The 19,720-nt window shown below is 45.5% G+C and overlaps 1 protein-coding gene across 4 annotated transcripts in view; it reads left to right on the top strand.

The window, feature by feature from the left end:
* LOC147011393 (ubiquitin carboxyl-terminal hydrolase 1-like) overlaps window positions 1–4,148 on the top strand; it is a 28,544-nt gene extending 24,396 nt beyond the window's left edge. For 3 of the 4 annotated variants that reach the window (XM_085857710.1, XM_085857707.1, XM_085857704.1), the window contains 2 exons: window positions 1,495–1,605; window positions 1,736–4,148. The gene's annotated coding sequence lies outside the window, so the exon portion shown is untranslated. Of the gene's footprint in view, window positions 1–872; window positions 1,314–1,494; window positions 1,606–1,735 lie in introns of all 4 variants that reach the window. The other variant, XM_085857705.1, reaches the window with a different exon arrangement.
* Window positions 4,149–19,720: the final 15,572 nt, after the last annotated feature.

The raw sequence follows: 19,720 nt of genomic DNA, 5'->3' as shown, positions 1-19,720 counted from the left end.
TGGGCAGTTGAAAAAAAAAGAATAAGTTTTGTTGTGCCAAGGGCTCAGTTTGGGGAGCGGAGACCAATTCTCTCTGCATACATGGAATACAAGGAATGGCACCTCTCCATGTGGGACGGGTTCTTCTTTGCTGTTTCATATATTCACAGCACCATCCATGTTCCTGAGAACATTTTTCATGTTGGTTTAGAATTTTGACACCACGAGATTCTTGTCCAAATCATTGTGACATCCATCGTTATCATCGTGTAACACAAGATGGTGATGATTGTAACCTCGTCATCAAAACGGTCATTAATTGTCATTCCTTAAATTCAGTTCCAATCCTATAAATCGGAGAATAATAAAAAATATTATTATTCAGAACGGAACTGTCTCCGAGAAAGGACAAGACTCGCAGCAATGGTGCAACCCCTCCAGGGGATCAAATTATCCTTCCATCATTCAGTCTGAAAAAGAAAAATGCTGAACAGGCTGCCCATACGACATCCCATGCAGAAACTGTGAATGACAAAGCGTTTGCCAGGAAAAGTAGTTATTTAGATATTTGTACAATCTCTCCGTCTCTGGAAGAAAGCGAGAGTGAAGAAATTGATTATTTGCAGGACGACCGATGTTATTCCAAAACGATTTTGGATTGTCCTCTCTTATAACATAAGCGTCTCGGTGGACTCACTTGAGATGGCATATGATCGTGTGTCCATTGAAATTCAACTCATACAGATTACATGGTTTGTCTGATAGAGGATTTTGCATGTAATTATCTTTGCTGAGATGTCAAAGTGTGTTTCAGATTATGAAACCAACATATCTCACGTATCCCCTTTTGTCGAAACTGACGGCTGTTACTGGTGCATTCTGCACATTCGCAGGAACGTGGATCCAATGTACAAGGGAATGATACAGCAGGACCCTCAGGAGGAGCTCCAATTTGTGTTGCACCAGGTAAAAGTGGTGTGCCACCTTGTTCATGTTACCGATGCCATCGTAGCAGCTGAGAATGAACATGAATCGTTGCCGAGTGATGCACAAGAAGTCGTGCAAACTGACCGTCATACGCTTGAGGAAGGCCCGACAAAAAAAGCGGACAAAAAGCCGGTTTAAGAATTGCTCATCGAAGGTAGCTCAAGGATTCCGGAAGTTGCACTGCTTGTCATCGCTTAGTGCAACATAGGAACGAGTCCAAAAATGAGGAAGTCAAAGGGAAAACTGATGTTTCCGATTGCCACAGAGAAAAGGAAAAGACGGAATGATCAAATGATGACCAGACCTGCAGGAGAAATGGTTAGCCAAGTAGGAAAACTGAAAAGAAGGTAAATACCGGATGTAACAGAAGATAAATGAATACACAGAATGATGAAGAAAATTGTGCCTCACTGAAATTATTTACATTTGGAGTGATGGACCACAAAAAAAAAAATTCTGCACTTTTCTCTTTTGCTTGTTCCTGTTGTGATATTCATTGTGATTTCTCCTTTTCATCACCGTCTGTAGGAAATCATATGTTTTTGGGACAGACGGAGACAACCACCTGTTGCTCGAGATGTGGGAATGTCGCATCACGAAAAGAAGACCTTTTCAACCTCGGACATAGTTTTCATCACGGTTGGTTCTGCTTTTCTCACTGAAAACCTCTGTGGTGTTTCTAGAAATTCCTCTTTCGCTTAGACGTCAAAGTGTGGTTCCTCCTGCACTTGTTAAGCTTCTTCTGCACTCTGCACTTCTTGTTTAACAGGACCAGGAGAAACAAGCATATTAACCAAGGGCGTGAAGATGTATCCAAACTGCAGGAAGAGGCTGAAGCGGTGATCCCTCTTCCTGAGCTGTCCCAGTATGTGGTCCAAGTGCTGGACCTGAGCACACAGTATGGAAGGGACAATTCCATCTCGTACATAATGCAAAACCTGGCGGGTTCACCAAACATATATCCCCTCGCTGGGGATTTCACGCACGCAGCCATGCTGTGGACATATGGGATGTGGTGTGACCACTCGGCCCGTTGGACACCCGGGCATTCTCCAAAGAATCCCCTTTGGATTCAAAACCGGGATTTCATGGAGTTTATTTTCGATGAGCCCATCTTCCCAACCAGGGTCTCGGTCTTGGAGACTTACCAACCTGGATACGGGGTGCGCATCCTGGCCAGGTGTTGTGATGATTGAGGAGGGCCTGGTGTGGACAGGTACCAATGACCCTTTTGGTGAAATATCCAATGAGTTTTGAAGTCATTGTGCTCATGAGTCCAAAAGGGATGAAATGATCAATTATTGTTTGCTTTAGGAGTGTTTCGCCTCCCACTGATCCTATATGAAAATAAGGGGATTTGTAATGCTCTGTTGTCATCTTTGTTATCCTCGCCAGAGGACAGGGTATGTTGCATTTGGGCTGTTTTGACCTCCGCCACCGAAGGTGGTCTATCTCTCTGTGTGCATGATATCTCAAAAAGTTGTGGATGTCTTTGAACGAAACTTGGTGGACACATTGGGTGTGTGCGGCAAGGACGAATTGATTCGATTTTGGTGAAGATCCGAATCAGGATCTGGAAACGAGAATTATTGAATTTTTAAAGTGTTTCTTCACCATTGAGAAATTGGGCCAAAAACGATATACAGCATGATATCACAAAAATGAATTGGGCCCGACATGTTCTCGTGGATCAGGTATTATGTGGTGGAGATATTACAGTTAGCAAGGAGTGAGAAAGAGTGAAGCCTGGGGAAAAGACGCTGGGGAAGCAGAGAGAGCCCGGGACGCTGGGGAAGCAGAGAGAGGTCCTGGGACGCTGGGGAAGCAGAGAGAGGGCACGCTGGGGAAGCAGAGAGAGGGCCCGGGATGCTGGGGAAGCAGAGAGAGGGCCCGGCACGCTGGGGAAGCACAGAGAGGGCCCGGGACGCTGGGGAAGCAGAGAGAGGGCCCGGGATGCTGGGGAAGTAGAGAGAGGACCCGGAACGCTGGGGAAGCAGAGAGACGGCCCGCGACGCTGGGGAAGCAGAGAGAGGGCCCGGGACGCTGGGGAAGCAGAGAGAGGGCCCGGGATGCAGGGGACGCAGAGAGAGGGCCCAGGACGCTGGGGAAGCAGAGAGAGGACCCGGGACGCTGGGGAAGCAGTGAGAGGGCCCGGGACGCTGGGGAAGCAGAGAGAGGGCCCGGGACGCTGGGAAAGCAGAGAGAGGGCCCGAGACGCTGGGGAAGCAGAGAGAGGGCTCAGGACGCAGGGGAAGCAGAGAGAGGGCCCGGGACGTTGGGGAAGCAGAGAGAGGGCCCGGGACGCTGGGGAAGCAGAGAGGGGGCCCGGGATGCTGGGGAAGCAGAGAGGGGGCCCGGGACGCTGGGGAAGCAGAGAGAGGGCCTGGGACGCTGGGGAAGTAGAGAGAGGACCCGGGACGCTGGGGAAGCAGAGAGACGGCCCGCGAAGCTGGGGAAGCAGAGAGAGGGCCCGGGATGCAGGGGACGCAGAGAGAGGGCCCGGGATGCAGGGGACGCAGAGAGAGGGCCCGGGACGCTGGGGAAGCAGAGAGAGGGCCCGGGATGCTGGGGAAGCAGAGAGAGGGCCCGGGACGCTGGGAAAGCAGAGAGAGGGCCCGGGACGCTGGGGAAGCAGAGAGAGGGCTCAGGACGCAGGGGAAGCAGAGAGAGGGCCCGGGACGTTGGGGAAACAGAGAGAGAGGGCCCGGGACGCTGGGGAAGCAGAGAGGGGGCCCGGGACGCTAGGGAAGCAGAGAGGGGGCCCGGGACGCTGGGGAAGCAGAGAGAGCCTGGAGTATGTGTAGGGAAACCCAGGTGTGAAGACGACGTGGGTGGAGGGTGCTGCCATGAGAAAATATATTATGGTCGTCGCACATAAAGCAAAAATGGGTTCGATTAAAGGATTCCAATGGCAGGGAGATGAAGACAGACATCAGAATTGGGATGGGAACGATGATTAAAGGCACAAAGAAAAACAGTGCGATTTCAACACGATAGTGGGTGAGGCACGTGTTTTGTCATCCAGGGATGGAGACAAGCAGATAATGGAAAACAGACTGGGAGAAAGGTTTTTGGAAGGAACTTTGTGGTAAGATTGAAGATTTAAAAATTGCTTGGGTGGGATGAAGAAGAAGAATGAAGAGAAGGAAATAAAGTTGTTGGTTTTTTTTGTCGTTTTTAATTTTTAATAATCAAAAGGAAGACGATGGAATTAAAACGATGATCGTGAATAATGGGACAAAGAGGATGGAGATACAGCAAGTGGGTCTCAGAAACAGTTCTGTAAAAACACAAACAAAAAAAAAAAAACACATGGGGCCGAAAACTATCCGAGCCTGAGATGCAGGATCAGATGAAATAGAATGACTAGGAAACGACTCCCTGTAATTTGGCAAAATGTTATTTTTTTTGTATCTTTTAAATTTTACTTGTTCTGTGTGATGAAATGTTTTTAATGTTTTCATCATCTGAATGATAAAGGTTCAACAAAATATGCTTATTGATGTCACTTATAATAGTTTCTATAATTTGATGGGATTTTAATATTTTTAATTTTTAAATCAGCGAAGTTATTTTGTCCCAATGAAAATTGTGCATAAGTGTGTTTCAAATAAAGCATATGTATATATCTCCTTCTTTTGTACTTTGCATCACTTGTCTTGATAAAGAAAAAAAAATGAACCCAAAACATGCAGTCATTTTACAGGTGAAACTATGTGAAAGCAACAAAAGTAAGTACTGTAGATGATTGATCTGGAAGGAGGGGTGGGGGGATCCAGGATTTCTGTGGAGTGGGTTGTGGGGGGGGGGGATCCAGGATTTCTGTGGAGTGGGTTGTGGGGGGGGGGGTGGGTGGGAACAGAATATCTGGGAATGCACCTTGTCACAAAAAGTGCACCTTTATGCATGCCACAGCTCCGATATATGTATACAGCTAATTTGACAATTGAAGCAACTCACTGTGCACAGTAATCTTGATAACTAAACTTAGGAACTGGCAAAAAAAGGTTTAAAGTGTCGATGGTTTATTATTGAGCATAATCTATGGGAAATCTCTGGGGAAGAGAATTTCAGACCTTGCACTTGATTCATTGAAACCAGTTTCAGTGTAATGCAGGTTCATTACATTGAGACACTGGTATTTAAATACTCATGTTCGTGAAACTTGAAGTACTCGGTGTCAACATTGTGCACACACCACCTGCTCAATGAGACACGTTACTTGGGCTCATTCTTCTTGGATGTTTTGCGGAAAACATATTCACAATTTCCTCTTTGTTGATTCAAAGTCATAGTGGAAATTTAAGAGAGCCAGCACGTTCATGTGGTCTTCACCAATAGTCGAACGGAGATACATCTTCAACAGACGTAACTCGCTGTTTGCTCTTTCGACCTCACACCAATTGTGCACAGAATCTTGAGCATCTTGTGTATGTTATCGTAGCCAGCAGCTCTGCTCATTGTTCTGAATGAGGATTTCGGACAACCTGGCACTCAGGTGCTCCTCCACTTCGCAACCCATATCTCAACCTCAGTCTGAACTTCCACCTCTCCTTCCAGATTCTTTTTATACATTCTGGAGAAATCTTTTATGCTCTCCTTCCAAATATTGACTGAGGATACCGCATCTGCTATGTGCGATGGAACATGGAGAGCGTTCATGGCAATGCTGATCAGACCTTCAAAGTGGTCGTGCAGTTATACGAGAAGATGATCCAGGAATGGTGTCACCTTGATGCCCTCAGAGTAAAACATTTTGCCGGCCACAGAACAGTACACACTTTGAGCGGTCTCAAAAGTTTATTTTTTATTTTTTCGAGTCTGCACCCGAAAAGTTTTGCTCACATTTTTCCGAACATCCTAAAGTATTCTGGTCAATCACGTTGATGAAGGATAGTGCAAGTTCCCGAGAGTTCATGTGACTGCTTTTTGTCAGAACTTTCCCTTTCCCAAAATAATCATCGAGTCGGTTTGCAGCAGGTACCACGACAGTGAGGGGACATGACACGAGGACACCAATTTCTTCCATGCTAAACAGAGTACAGTAGAGGCAAAATGCTCGAGAACAATCAGGTAAATAAGCCAACCCCTTGTATATGGTTAACCATTCTGTGAGGCATGTGCATGATCGTCACGTAGCATCTTTTTCTCTGTTCACCTGAGCAGGGAGCTTGAAACTGGCGCTTGGAATGAAATGTTGCTTTCGGAGAGCGAGTTTGATGTCATCCATGAGGTGATGAGTTTTTATAGGCCCAATGTCATTGGTCAAGGCAGCACTGGAGTGCTCACCCGTGCGGGCTGACAAAACGATCTCGGAATGGCCTATCGAATTGTGATCGGGAACATCAGAAATCATCGGACGTTTGTCGACGAAGGCCGTGCTTGGGGACTCACCAGTTAAACTCGGATCAAGTATAACGCTTGTCGGACTTTAGTCAGCCACAACGCTGGACAACTCACTACTCAAACCTGGGTCGTTAACAAGGCTTGCTGCATCACCACTTGTCCTTGGCATCAATTATCCTCCCATGCACTTCAAAACTTTGCCTGCAAACCGACATGTGGAAATGACCTCTGTAAAATGGCACTTATAACTTTACCGTGAAAAAAACAAGTCCACATCTGCAGTACAACAAAAAGTAAACGTCCAAATGTGTCCCATGAATGTCATCTCTGCTGTCACCGTGGTTTCTACCAAGTCCCTTGAACGAAGCAAACACAGGAGAGATGAAGGCAACTTTTTTTTTTCGATTTGCCAGAAATGGAGATTTCGGCACAATTTTACTGTTCCCAGCTCAGCGAGTGAAAGCATAAAAGGATATTCACCCCTTCAACCTCGTTATAAAAAAAATAAAATTGTACGTGATCGGAGGAAGTTGGAAAATTTTTTCCTTCCAAGTTCAGCGTCGTCAAAGTGAACATGAATTTACTGGAAGCTGAGTTAGTTGGTGTTATAAAACTTCTAGAAGGTGAAAGATATATATTTTTCATCATCTCTGTAGAATCTGGTGATAATTGAATTGTTCGAATTTATTTTTTTAATGATCCGCAAAATGGGAGGTTGGAGCTGGTGATGGAAATCAATCACATCCGGTAAAGGGGCATCTGATGAACAGCCCGTATTACGTGGTACAATCTGCCTTCTTGAAACACCACAAGAATTACTTTTATTTTCTCGTAAATACGGCATTAGAATGGAAGTTTAGAAAATTTGAATTGTTATTCATTGGTGTTTTATTAAAATTAAACATTTATAACGTGGATGAAGGTCTAAAGGGTCAGACGGTACATTCCAATAGAATGTCATGAATCGACGAATGTAATTAAATCAACACAAAAAGCACGACACACACTTCAACTTTTAATTACTGAAACAACATGACATGTTATTTCAATGGCTTACCTGTTGGCAACGTAGATAAAGGCTTAAACATGTGGTACTGACTGGATGACGACCATTATTTAAAGTTATGAAAGTTGTGATGACGTGGGATTTAACAGCTTCATTTTGAGTCCCCTCCTGATGGGTTCAATCTGTGATGAAAAATACCTTTTGTCCTGAAAGAATTAATGATTTACAAGCTCTGACATAATCAAATACTAATAAAACATTATTTAATTAGTCTCGATGGGATCCTTCCTTCAGTACTATTGTTACAGATATGGAAACCTTGTGCACACAAACAGCCAGAGTGCCCGTAGTTCAGTTATTTCAATAAGTATGTGTGCAGTTAGAATCCATCCCCTATGTCTAATGGGAATTTTGTGTGTGCGCTGTGAGTTATTTTGTAGTAAGGTTATTTAAATCTCCCGATCCCTCCACTTGCGGCCACAGTGTCTTTCAGCGCTTGCGCCCTCACCTCGCGGCTGTAGCATACGAGGCGAGGTCCTCGCATACTTGATTCAACTTCCTCAAATTGGTCTGCATTCCAACACCACGAGGCAAAATCGTTGTTTCTCTCGCAAGAGGGGTACAGACACGCATAGAGGGGGTGGGGTTTTCCCGGCTTGGCCATAACCCTGCCCAGAAAGGGCGGACCCATGGAGGTCCCTGAGCAATCAGGGCGATCAGCGCGTTAGCTCCACCAAGGCCCCGCCCCACCCAGAGCGGTCGATAAAGGACGACGCGACCCTCAGTGTGTGCGTGTGTGAAGAGTTCTTGTGCTGTTTGAGTTCGGAGAGTTCAGAGCTCAGCAAGTTATTGCGTGTCCTTGGGAGTTCTTTGAAGTTCTATGGAGGGAGCAGTTCTTGGAAGGCAGTTTGGGTGCGCTGTCGTCATTGCTGGCGCTCTCAAGCCTGGAGTCTCCACTGACCTTCTACAAGGAGCAACCCTGGATCCGCTATCCACCATCCAAGCTCCCACGGACCATGGGCCCCACACGTGCAGGTCGCGGGCCAAGCCGCACGAATGCGGTCAGGTACCCCGACAGAACTCTGACCCCCAGCTCGACTATCCCCTTGGCGACGAGGCTCAAATAAAGACCAATGGGGTACTTTTTATTTTGGGCGTGTGTCTGTATGTGGCGCCATCCTATAAGTAAAACTGTTTAAGTGTTTATGATCATTGTAAATACTTGCTTGCATATAGTCGTGAATAAGTCTACACTTCATCCCTTTCTTTTATTCCTGTAAATAAAATAATTGTTTCAATGTTCCAGTTCGTTTCTGTCATTTCTTTGATTGACCCAGCATGGTTCGGACTTGAGAATTAGTGAGGCCGTTCGGGCCGGTAAATTGTTCATTTGGACCGACGGATCTTGGTAATCCCTGCTCGGTTTACACCCGGATCGGCCTCGGTCGACGGCCCGTTCTGCCCGAGGTCCGTCGAGGGTGTGGTTTTCCCCGCTAGTTGGACGACGTGGGTATTTAGGTGTATTGAAATTAGGCAATTAACCCCACCCCACGCCATCGAAATATTGGCGACCACGGTCCGCTAAGGGACCCGTGACCTTTCGGACTTATCTGAGAGTCACGACCTAAATTCCGGGTGTTCGGTGGGAGACGGCTCTACTGCTCCGCCTGGTGGTCGTTTATCGCCACCGAACCCCGGTCCACAACACTATATCTGTGAACGAAGTTCTCCAGAGATGTTTTTTCTTGAAAAGTTAATGCAGTTGTTCTATTAACGAAAGTAATTAATATCGGTAATTGAAGTTATTAACATCACAAATTAATATTCTAATTGCATGATTATGAAGTATAAATCAAGTAATTAAAAGTATACACAATGGGCTTTGTTCACTGTAAGTTATGTTGAAATATGTCAGTATTAAGGAAGTTATTACACTTTGAAACACGAAACACCTGAATTTAGATCACAAGCCTTCCCATCGAACTCTGTGTTCAACACAAAGGCCCCAAAATCGACCGCTTTCTCACACTTAAAATACTGATAACTCCCTTCATATTAACAATAGAACAAGCATTAACACGTCATTTTAATGTTTTTTTCAATGATAAGATTACAGTTATAATGATCTCTGAAAAATTACTTCACGTTCCAACACCCATCCATCGACGAATCGCAAACAAACCTCGTATTTACCTCGACATATCTCATATTTACCTCAACATATCTCATGTTTACCTCAACATATCTCGTGTTTGCCTCAACATATCTCGTGTTTACCTCAACATATCTCGTGTTTACCTCAACATATCTCATATTTACCTCAACATATCTCATGTTTACCTCAACATATCTCGTGTTTGCCTCAACATATCTCGTATTTACCTCATTATATCTCGTATTTACCTCAACATATCTCATGTTTACCTCAATATATCTCATGTTTACCTCAACATACCTCATGTTTACCTCAACATATCTCATGTTTAGCTCATATCTCGTGTTTACCTCAACATATCTCGTATTTACCTCAACATATCTCGTATTTACCTCAACATATCTCGTATTTCCCTCAACATTTCTCGTGTTTACTTCAACATATCTCGTGTTTACCTCATTATATCTCGTGTTTACCTCATTATATCTCGTGTTTATCTCATTATATCTCGTATTTACCTCAACATATCTCGCATTTATCTCATTATATCTCGTATTTACCTGAACATATCTCGCATTTACCTCAACATATCTCGTGTTTAATTCAACATATCTCGTGTTTACCTCAACATATCTTGTATTTACGTCAGCATATCTCATGTTTACCTCAACATATCTCGTGTTTACCTCATTATATCTCGCATTTACCTCAACATATCTCATATTTACCTCAACATATCTCATGTTTACCTCAACATATCTCATGTTTACCTCAACATATCTCATGCTTACCTCAACATATCTCATGCTTACCTCATTATATCTCGTGCTTACCTCATTATATCTCGTATTTACCTCAACCTATCTCATGTTTACCTCAACATATCATGTTTACCTCAACATTTCTCATGTTTACCTCAACATATCTCGTATTTACCTCAACATATCTCGTATTTACCTCAACACATCTCGTATTTACCTCAACATATCTCGTATTTACCTCAACATATCTCGTATTTACCTCAACACATCTCGTATTTACCTCAAGATATCTCGTATTTACCTCAACATATCTCGCATTTACCTCAACATATCTCGTATTTACCTCAACATATCTCGTATTTACCTCAACATATCTCGTATTTACCTCAACACATCTCGTATTTACCTCAAGATATCTCGTATTTACCTCAACATATCTCGCATTTACCTCAACATATCTCATATTTACCTCAACATATCTCGTGTTTACTTCAACATATCTCGTATTTACGTCAGCATATCTCATGTTTACCTCAACATATCTCGTGTTTACCTCATTATATCTCGTATTTACCTCAACATATCTCATATTTACCTCAACATATCTCATGTTTACCTCAACATATCTCATATTTACCTCAATATATCTCATGTTTACCTCAACATATCTCATGTTTACCTCAACATATCTCGTGCTTACCTCAACATATCTCGTGCTTACCTCATTATATCTCGTGCTTACCTCATTATATCTCGTATTTACCTCAACCTATCTCATGTTTACCTCAACATATCATGTTTACCTCAACATATCATGTTTACCTCAACATTTCTCATGTTTACCTCAACATATCTCGTATTTACCTCAACACATCTCATATTTACCTCAACACATCTCGTATTTACCTCAACATATCTCGTGTTAACTTCAACATATCTCGTGTTAACTTCAACATATCTCGTGTTTACCTCAACATATCTCGTATTTACCTCAGCATATCTCATATTTACCTCAACATACCTCTTATTTACCTCAACGTATCTCGTATTTACCTCCACATATTGTTTACTTCAACATATATTGTTTACTTCAACATATCTCGTATTTACTTCAACGTATCTCGTATTTACCTCCACATATTGTTTACTTCAACATATATTGTTTACTTCAACATATCTCGTATTTACTTCAACATATCTGGTATTTACCTCAGCATCTCATATTTTACGGCAATTCGCTGTTTCAACCTGCAGCCCCAACTCTCTTCTTCTTCTTCTTCTTCTTTAAGCATTGATGTGGTGTGATTTATGATAAAAAAAAAAAATGGCGATGAGATGGTCTTGCTGACACTGATTAACAAGGACAAATATGTCCAAGAGCCGCGTCAGAAAGGTTTTGTCTTCACAAGAAGAACAACGCGGAGCTCTCTTGGAGCCAGCGTTCGCAATGCGACGAGGTTAAAAAGGAGCATTCTGATTGATCGTAAGGAACACGTGACGCGAGGTTAGCCGACCAATCACATCGCTCGTTGCAGCCGCTGATCTTCTGTGGTGACTGGAACGTCCAATCACACATTTAATTTCATGGAGTCTCCCGCCACGGCACCTCAAGGCTGTATTTTTCACATTTGATCCATCTTTAACCGAGTTTTCTGCAACCGTGGATTCTATTAACCTCTCGGTTACGGAAAATCTGGCGAGTTTTGAGTAAACAAGTTCGAATTGTGAACATACCCCGTGGAAGTTCATTCGTACAACTCTCAGGCGAACGACAACACACCGACCACAGGTAGTTTTGATATTTGTTAAGATTTTCATCGCATCAGAAAAAGAAACCAGAACTCCTCACAAGAGTGAGCCGAGTTTCATATCATCATTTGTGATTTAATTTTGCGTTGGGCATCGCCGAGCACATTTAATTACTTTTTTTCTAATAACAATTTTAAGAAAATGGGCCGAAAGGGACATTTCTCGGTCCAAAGGGCCAGAATCGCACTTTGGCTCAGTTTATGCCTGGAGAATGGTCTCCAGAATATACCTGAAATGAAAACGAGAGATGAACCTTCACAGTGTAGGCTTTATTCCATTTGATTGAAGCCGCTTCTACGGGCACATCAGTGAATACAGGTGCAGCTCGGAGTACACAAGCAGCAATGTATACATGTGCAATTAATCACCGCAAAATAAATCAGCATAAGCACGGAGTCCGATATACTCTCAATTCTAACCATTCAACGAGCACCAAGTGGACCGCCGCCATAAATGACAATTCCCCTGGGACAATCACCCCGTCCGTGCGGAGACTTGGCTTTATCTATCCCGTGCTCGAGCCGCGCGACATGTGATCACACGTCACGACCTTCAATTCACCACATTCTCCCCGTCTTTAAAATATAACTAGAGGTCCAACTAACACACCATGATTGCTTCAGCGCTACAGGAGTATACATTTCAAGCAACGCGAACTATTTAAACTACAGAAGCATACATGCCAAGCAGTGAGGATTATTTTGAGTTGTAGGAGCATGGTAATGAGCATCGATATATGATATAATGAGCATATAGGAGCATGAGCATCGAGGATGCCGATAATCCCCTTTACAGATCGAGTCGGCGAGGGGGTTTTATCCGTCGACCTCTCCGGGAGTAAATGGCGGTTTCACTTGAGGGAGGCTTCCGATCCTCTTGGTGAGCCTCGACTCGTGCCGGGGATGACTCCTCGATCGCTCTCGGATGGAACGCGGCAGCTCCGTCGCCACCGTTCCCGGGTGTAGTTCCTGGGGGGGAACACCTGGGGAGGGGATGTCAGAGGGAGGAGTGCCAGATGGTGGTGTACCTGCGGGAGGAGTACCTGAGGGAGCCAAATGGCGAACCGACACAGTGGTCTCCCTGCCATCCGGGAGTCTGACATGAGCATACTCTGGATTAGTATCGATGAGTTCGACCCCCTCCACCATGGGTTCATACTTGCTTTGTCGTACCGGGCGTTTCATGAACACTGTTCCGGGATGGGTTAGCCAGTTCGGCACCGATTGGCCGTCAACATAACGTCGCTGGTGAGTAAACATTCGTTCGTGAAGAGTTGCATTGGTGGACGTGCAGAGCAAAGAGCGTATGGAATTCAGAGCGTCGAGAAGGTAACCTCCCATTGCCCGGGGCCCAGTCCTCTTGATTTCAACGCCAGAGTTACGGCTTTCCAAATGACTCCGTTATACCGTTCCACCTGCCCATTACCCTGTGGGTTGTAACCCGTCGTTCGACTAGTTGCTATGCCGTGCTCTAATAGGAACTGTTTTAGCCCGGCCGACATGAAACACGGCCCTCTGTCTGAATGTATGTACGAAGGTTTCCCAAACATAGCGAAGAGGTCAGAGAGACATTTCACGACAGTGCCCGAGGTCATATCCGAGCACGGAAATGCGAAAGGGAACCTTGAATATTCATCAACAACAGTGAATATGTATCTGTTGTATGTCTCGGTCGGCAGGGGCCCTTTGAAGTCGATATTTAGTCTCTCGAAGGGAGAAGTGGCCTTGATCAATCTGCCAGATGCCGTGCCATAGAATCTGGGTTTTAGTTCAGCACAAACAGGGCATGAAGCATTCATTTGTTTAATATCTTCGATAGAATAGGGAAGGTTTTGTCTGCGCACGAAATGTGCCATTCTGGTTACCCCTGGGTGGCAAAGAGACACATGGAGGTCTTGCAAAGCCTGACTGATTGTCGCCGAACAGTAGACCCGAGAGAAGGTATCTGCAGCAGGGTTTTCCCTCCCGGGCCGGTAAACAATGTCGTAACTATAGCAAGCTAGGTCTATCCGCCATCTCATAATTTTTTCATTCTTAATTTTCCCGTTCTTTTTCCCATCAAACATGAATGCAACGAAACGCTGGTCCGTGACGAGCGTGAAGTGGTTTCCCAGTAAATAGTGTCTCCATTTACGTAGGGCTTCGACAATAGCGTACGCTTCCTTCTCTATTGCTGAGTGTCTCTGCTCGCTTCCAGAGAGAGTTCTCGAGAAGAACGCGACGGGTCGCCCAGACTGATTGAGCGTCGCAGCTATCGCGTGATCAGAAGCATCCGTTTCCACCACGAAGGGCACCGAGCTGTCGATCGATAATACCACGGAATTACTGATATCATCTTTGAGGCTGTGGAAAGCTTTTACAACAGCGGCATCTGGTGGGAAGTTTTTGCAATGCACTAGGGCAGGGGTCGGGAACGTTTTTGACTCAGAGAGCCATTAAAGCAAAATATTTGGAAATCTATTTCAGTGAGAGCCATATAATATATTTTAAGACTGAATTCAACTAAATGTGAGTATAATAAGCCTCTGAATTTATTCTTTTAAATAATGTTGTTATAATACTCACCATTAATGGGACTTATGGTGCTGCATGGATTTGCTGATGGCTTTGTAGTCTGGTTGGTACTTGGTGAGGTTAAGCTTCATGCAAGCGTTGAGGCTTTCATACGTTAGACGTGATCGTAGGTTGGACTTGATGTTTTTAAGATGTGAGAATGACTGCTCACATGCATACGTAGATCCAAACAAGGTCAATACAGCAATACTCACATGCTGCAGTGTGAGGTATGTGACAGGAAGCGCGTTCCAAGTTTTGATAATCAGCTCGTCTTCGGGTTGAAGTTTTTTCATTTCTGTCCACATGTGTTTGCTCGCCAACTCTGCTTTCTGTCGTGCGATTCTTTCCAAATCTTCATTCAGTGACTTGAACTTATTCACCCACATGTCTGAGGCCTTCAGGTCAGCCACTTCTGCTTCAAAATCTCTGACGGAGACACCAGGAATGTAACTCAGGTCGGCTGTGTTCAGTGAACACTCGTTTGGATGGGTGATGAACTTAAAAAGACGAGTGTGCTCACGAAATTCTCCAAAGCGTGCTTTGAATGACTGTAGGAGACTGGATGTGAAGCCAGCTAACTGGTGGAGATCAAAGTTTTGAGTGGGCTCACTTGCTGTGCATGCATCTTTAAATTGTCTCAGTTTTTCAAAATGTAGTAAACGACCTGTTTCAAGATCCATGATAACGAGCTCCAGCTTGTTTTCAAAAGCAAACGCGGCTTGTTGAAGGGATAACACTGTATTTCCAATGCCTTGCATTTTCACGTTGAGCTGGTTCAGATGTTCAGTCATATCCACGAGATAGTAAAACTTGAGGAGCCACTCAGTTTCGGCTAGCTCAGGATGCTCAATCCCTTTCATTTCAAGGAAAGTCCAGATTTCGTTCAGGCAAGCCGCAAAACGGCTAAGCACCTTCCCTCTTGACAACCAACGCACATTGCTGTGCAAAAGCAGACCGTGATAGTTATTTCCAACTTCATCCAGCAGTGTTTTAAACTGGCGAGCATTTAAGGCTTGGGCAACAATAAAGTTGATCACACGAATGACCAGCGACATCACTTCGCCAAGCTGCCCATCACACATCTGAGCACAAAGTGCCTCCTGGTGTAGAATGCAATGGAAACATAGGATGGGTCTATTTTCATGTTCACGGAGAAGCGCCACAAATCCTTTGTTTTTCCCCACCATACACGGAGCACCATCAGTACACACCGAGATAAGTTTATCCATTCGTAGATTTTTTTCTTGAGCGAACTCCATGAAAGACTTGAATAAATACTCACCTCTTGTGGACCCTTTTATTGGCAGAACAGCAAGACTTTCTTCGCGCAGTGTATCACCAGCAGCATATCTTGCAATCACACTGAACTGCGACAAATGGCTTACGTCTGTTGACTCATCCAAAGCCAGGGAAAAGAACGGCGCTGTATTTATGTCCTTCACTTGCGTTTCCTCCACTTGGTTTGCCATCATGATGGTACGATCATGAACAGTTCTTGCCTACAGAGGCATGTCTTGTATCCGTTTGATTATCTTGTCTTTGTTCGGAAGATCATCAAAAAGTTCATTGGCGACATCCAGCATGAACGTTTTTGCATACTCGCCATCTGTGAATGGTTTTCCGTTCCTCACAATTGCTAAAGATCCAGCAAAGCTGGCGGAATTATAGTCACCTTGCCGGGTCCACACGCGGAGTTGCTGCTGGCTGGCTTGCACCCTGCTCAGTAGCTCTTGGCACGCTTTCTTTCTGCGGTGTCCCACAGGGTATTTTGATGCAAAGGTAGCATGGCGCGTGTCGAAGTGCCGCTTTATATTCGACCGTTTCATCGATGCAATTTTGTCATTGCAAATTAGACACACCACAGAACCTGCTCTCTCCACAAAGGCGAATTCTTCGGCCCATTCGTCCTGAAATGTACGATACTCCTCATCTTTTTTTCTTTTCGCCATCTTCTTCGTCGAAGGGTTAGCTTTGAGCAAATGAGAGAGAGGGAGATGTTGACCCAAGTGAGTCTGGCTGGCCTGCGCACGGGCTGACATACTCGAGAGGTGCGGCGCGGCCGGCCGACTCTGGGATGCTGTCGCCTCAGCGGTGGCGCGTGATTGGTCGAGATTAATTCCGTGACGCATCTCGGCGGCGGCACGTCATTGGAGGAACCGAAATCACGAGTTGCCACAGCGGTGGCGCGTGATTGGTCGAGATGAATTCCGTGATGCGTCTCGGCGGCGGCACGTCATTGGAGGAACCGAAATCACGAGTCGCCTCAGCGGTGGCGCGTGATTGGTCGAGATGAATTCCGTGACGCGTCTCGGCGGCGGCACGTCATTGGAGGAACCGAAATCACTACTCGCGTCGGCCGCATGACTGGACGAAACAAAAACCGCTTCAGACAATTCGGAGGTGTTTTTTTTCTCTCCTTCTGCCAAGTTCAGCCCTGCACTTGAATGAAGCACGACACCATTCAAACTATAGGTAAAGCTTCTGCGAGAAATATTGGGCTTTCCAAGTTTCAAACTCCAATTTTATCTGCGAGCCAGATGCAATCATCAAAAGAGCCATACCTGGCTCGCGAGCCACACGTTCCCGACCCCTGCACTAGGGGATGTATTTTCTCGGAGTATTGGGAGATCCATCTCGCGTAGTAAGCGAACATGCCTATCACCCGGCGCATTGTCTGCAGGTCCTGAGGTGGGGGTAGCTCACGAAGTGGGCGCAATCGTTCAGGATCGGGCTTAATCGTGCCGTCGGCTATTGTGTAGCCGAGAAGATCAATTGACCTTGCCGAGAATACGCATTTCTCGTAGTTGAGGGTCAGATTATATTTTCTAGCAATGCTCAAGAATCTGTCCAGATTCATATCATGTTCCCCCCGATCCTTACCGCACACCGTGACATTGTCCACGTAAACAAAAGTGTCTTTGAGGTTTTCATCTGAGATGATGTCGTCCATAACTCGTTGGAAGCAAGCTACTCCATTCGTGACACCGAACGGAATCCTCCTGAATTGGTAGAGGCGTCTACCTGCCTGGAACGCGGTGTAATATAAGGTTTGTCTTCCTCTCGGATGGGAATTTGATGATAGGCGCTTCGCAAATCGATGGTGCTGAATATTTTATAATTGGCCACGCGTTCGACCATCTCGTCTATGCGCGGCAAAGGGTAGGCGTCGAGTTGGGTGAATCGATTGACCGTTTGAGAGTAATCGACAACCATTCGTTTCTTATGGTTCTGGTTGGCGGTGACCAACACCTGTGCGCGCCATGGCGAATCGCTCGGTTCTATAATTCCTTCTTCCAGTAATCGCTTGGTCTCTGAAGTGATGAAGTTCATATCAGCAGTGGTATATCGTCGCGATTTGATCGCTATCGGTTTACAGACCGACGACAAGTTAGCAAACAGCAGGGGGGCCGTTACCTCTGCGGTGGTCAGAGCATTTAAAATTAGACGAGGTTTGCTTCCTCCAAAGGGTATTTCGACGCTCGTGTGCTGCTTGAGGACATTATGACACAGAATTACGTCTGCGCATAAATCACGAAGCACCAGTACCCTTACATCCCGATGCGTGTACCCTTTTACGTCCAATTCAACATTGCAGTACCCTTGTACGCGGGACTGTAGTGATGTGGCGGCCATGCATACCATATTGTCTGTCGGGTGGATCTTCCATTTCCTGCCCTTCGCTAGTGAGCTGTTGACGAAACACTCAGAGCTACCGGTATCAATCAGAGCTTCAGCCATATGCCCGTTAATTCGTACGTTGATGATAGCCTTGGATAGATTCCCCGGTGAGGCTGCAGTTAGTTTCTTTTGTGAGTAGAGGGCCGCAGAAGTGGGTTTATTTCTCCTTAGAGTAGATTTACATACCCTGGCATAATGCCCTTTCTTGTCACAATTCATGCATGTGGCATCTCTGGCGGCGCATTTGTGGCAGGGGTGTCTTTTGTACCCACAAAAGAAGCATTTACCAACCGAAGTAGTTGCTGAGGAGTTTGACGAGGTCTGGGTATCCGATTCCTCGGGTTTTTCTCCATCCTCTGTGTCAGGGGTGCCCTGTGGGGTTCCTTGAGTTTCCACCGTAGCGGCGTTCATTAGCAGCATCGGTGTCCCAAATGACTCAGATTGCTGCTGAGCCGTATCCATCGCTCGAGCCTGGTCGGCTACCTTTTCAAGAGTGGGTTGCGCTTTCTCCAGTAAGCGTTGCCGTATGTGGGCTGACCTGAGCCCTTGGATGAATGCTTCTCTGGTCGCTTCATCTCGGTGTTCCTCGGCGGTTACGGCCCGGAAACTGCAGTCTTTTCCCAACTGCCTCAGTGCTTGCAGGAACTGATCGATGGTCTCCCCGGCTGCTTGCTTGCGTGTGTTGAGAAGATGTCGTATGTACACCTCGTTCTTGCGCTTCACGTAGAGCGCCCTCAGCTCGTCGATTGCTGCATCGTAGGTGTCACACTCCGAGAAGAGCCTGAATACACTGGGCGAGACATGATTCACAAGGGCGGCCAATTTGTCGGCTCCCTCTTTGATGATGGTCAGATAGTGTGAGAAGGAACGGAACCAATGCGACCATTTCATTTCCGAGTCAGTCGCGTTTGGGTCAGCGTCGAACCTCTCTGGTTTGTAGATCTTGTCCATCGTTGGTTGAGAGAGCCGAGAAAACCAAATAGAATAAATTGAAATGAAAGCGAGAGAAGAACCTTCAGAGTGTAGGCTTTATTCCATTTGATTGAAGCCGCTTCTACGGGCACATCAGGGAATACAGGTGCAGCTAGGAGTACACAAGCAGCAATGTATACATAAGCAATTAATCACCGCAAAATAAATCAGCATAAGCACGGAGTCCGATATACTTTCAATTCTCACCATTCAACGAGCACCAAGTGAACCGCCGCCGTAAATGACAATGCCCCTGGGACAATCACCCCGTCCGTGCGGAGACTTGGCTTTATCTATCTCGTGCTCGAGCCGCGCGACATGTGATCACACGTCACGACCTTCAATTCACCACAATACCTGTCAATTTTCATCGAATTCTGTTCACGAATAATGGAGAAATAGACGTTAAAATGGACTGTACACAAGAAAAGAGAGAACGCAAGCGGTGCTGAGACCCCGTGGGGTGGAAGAT

The sequence above is a fragment of the Eptatretus burgeri genome, chromosome 15 (genome assembly GCF_056783735.1).
Source record: "Eptatretus burgeri isolate ZD-2024b chromosome 15, Ebu_testis_v1, whole genome shotgun sequence".
In the NCBI taxonomy this organism is placed as follows: Eukaryota; Metazoa; Chordata; class Myxini; order Myxiniformes; family Myxinidae; genus Eptatretus; species Eptatretus burgeri.
This window is presented reverse-complemented; position numbering and strand designations above follow the sequence as displayed.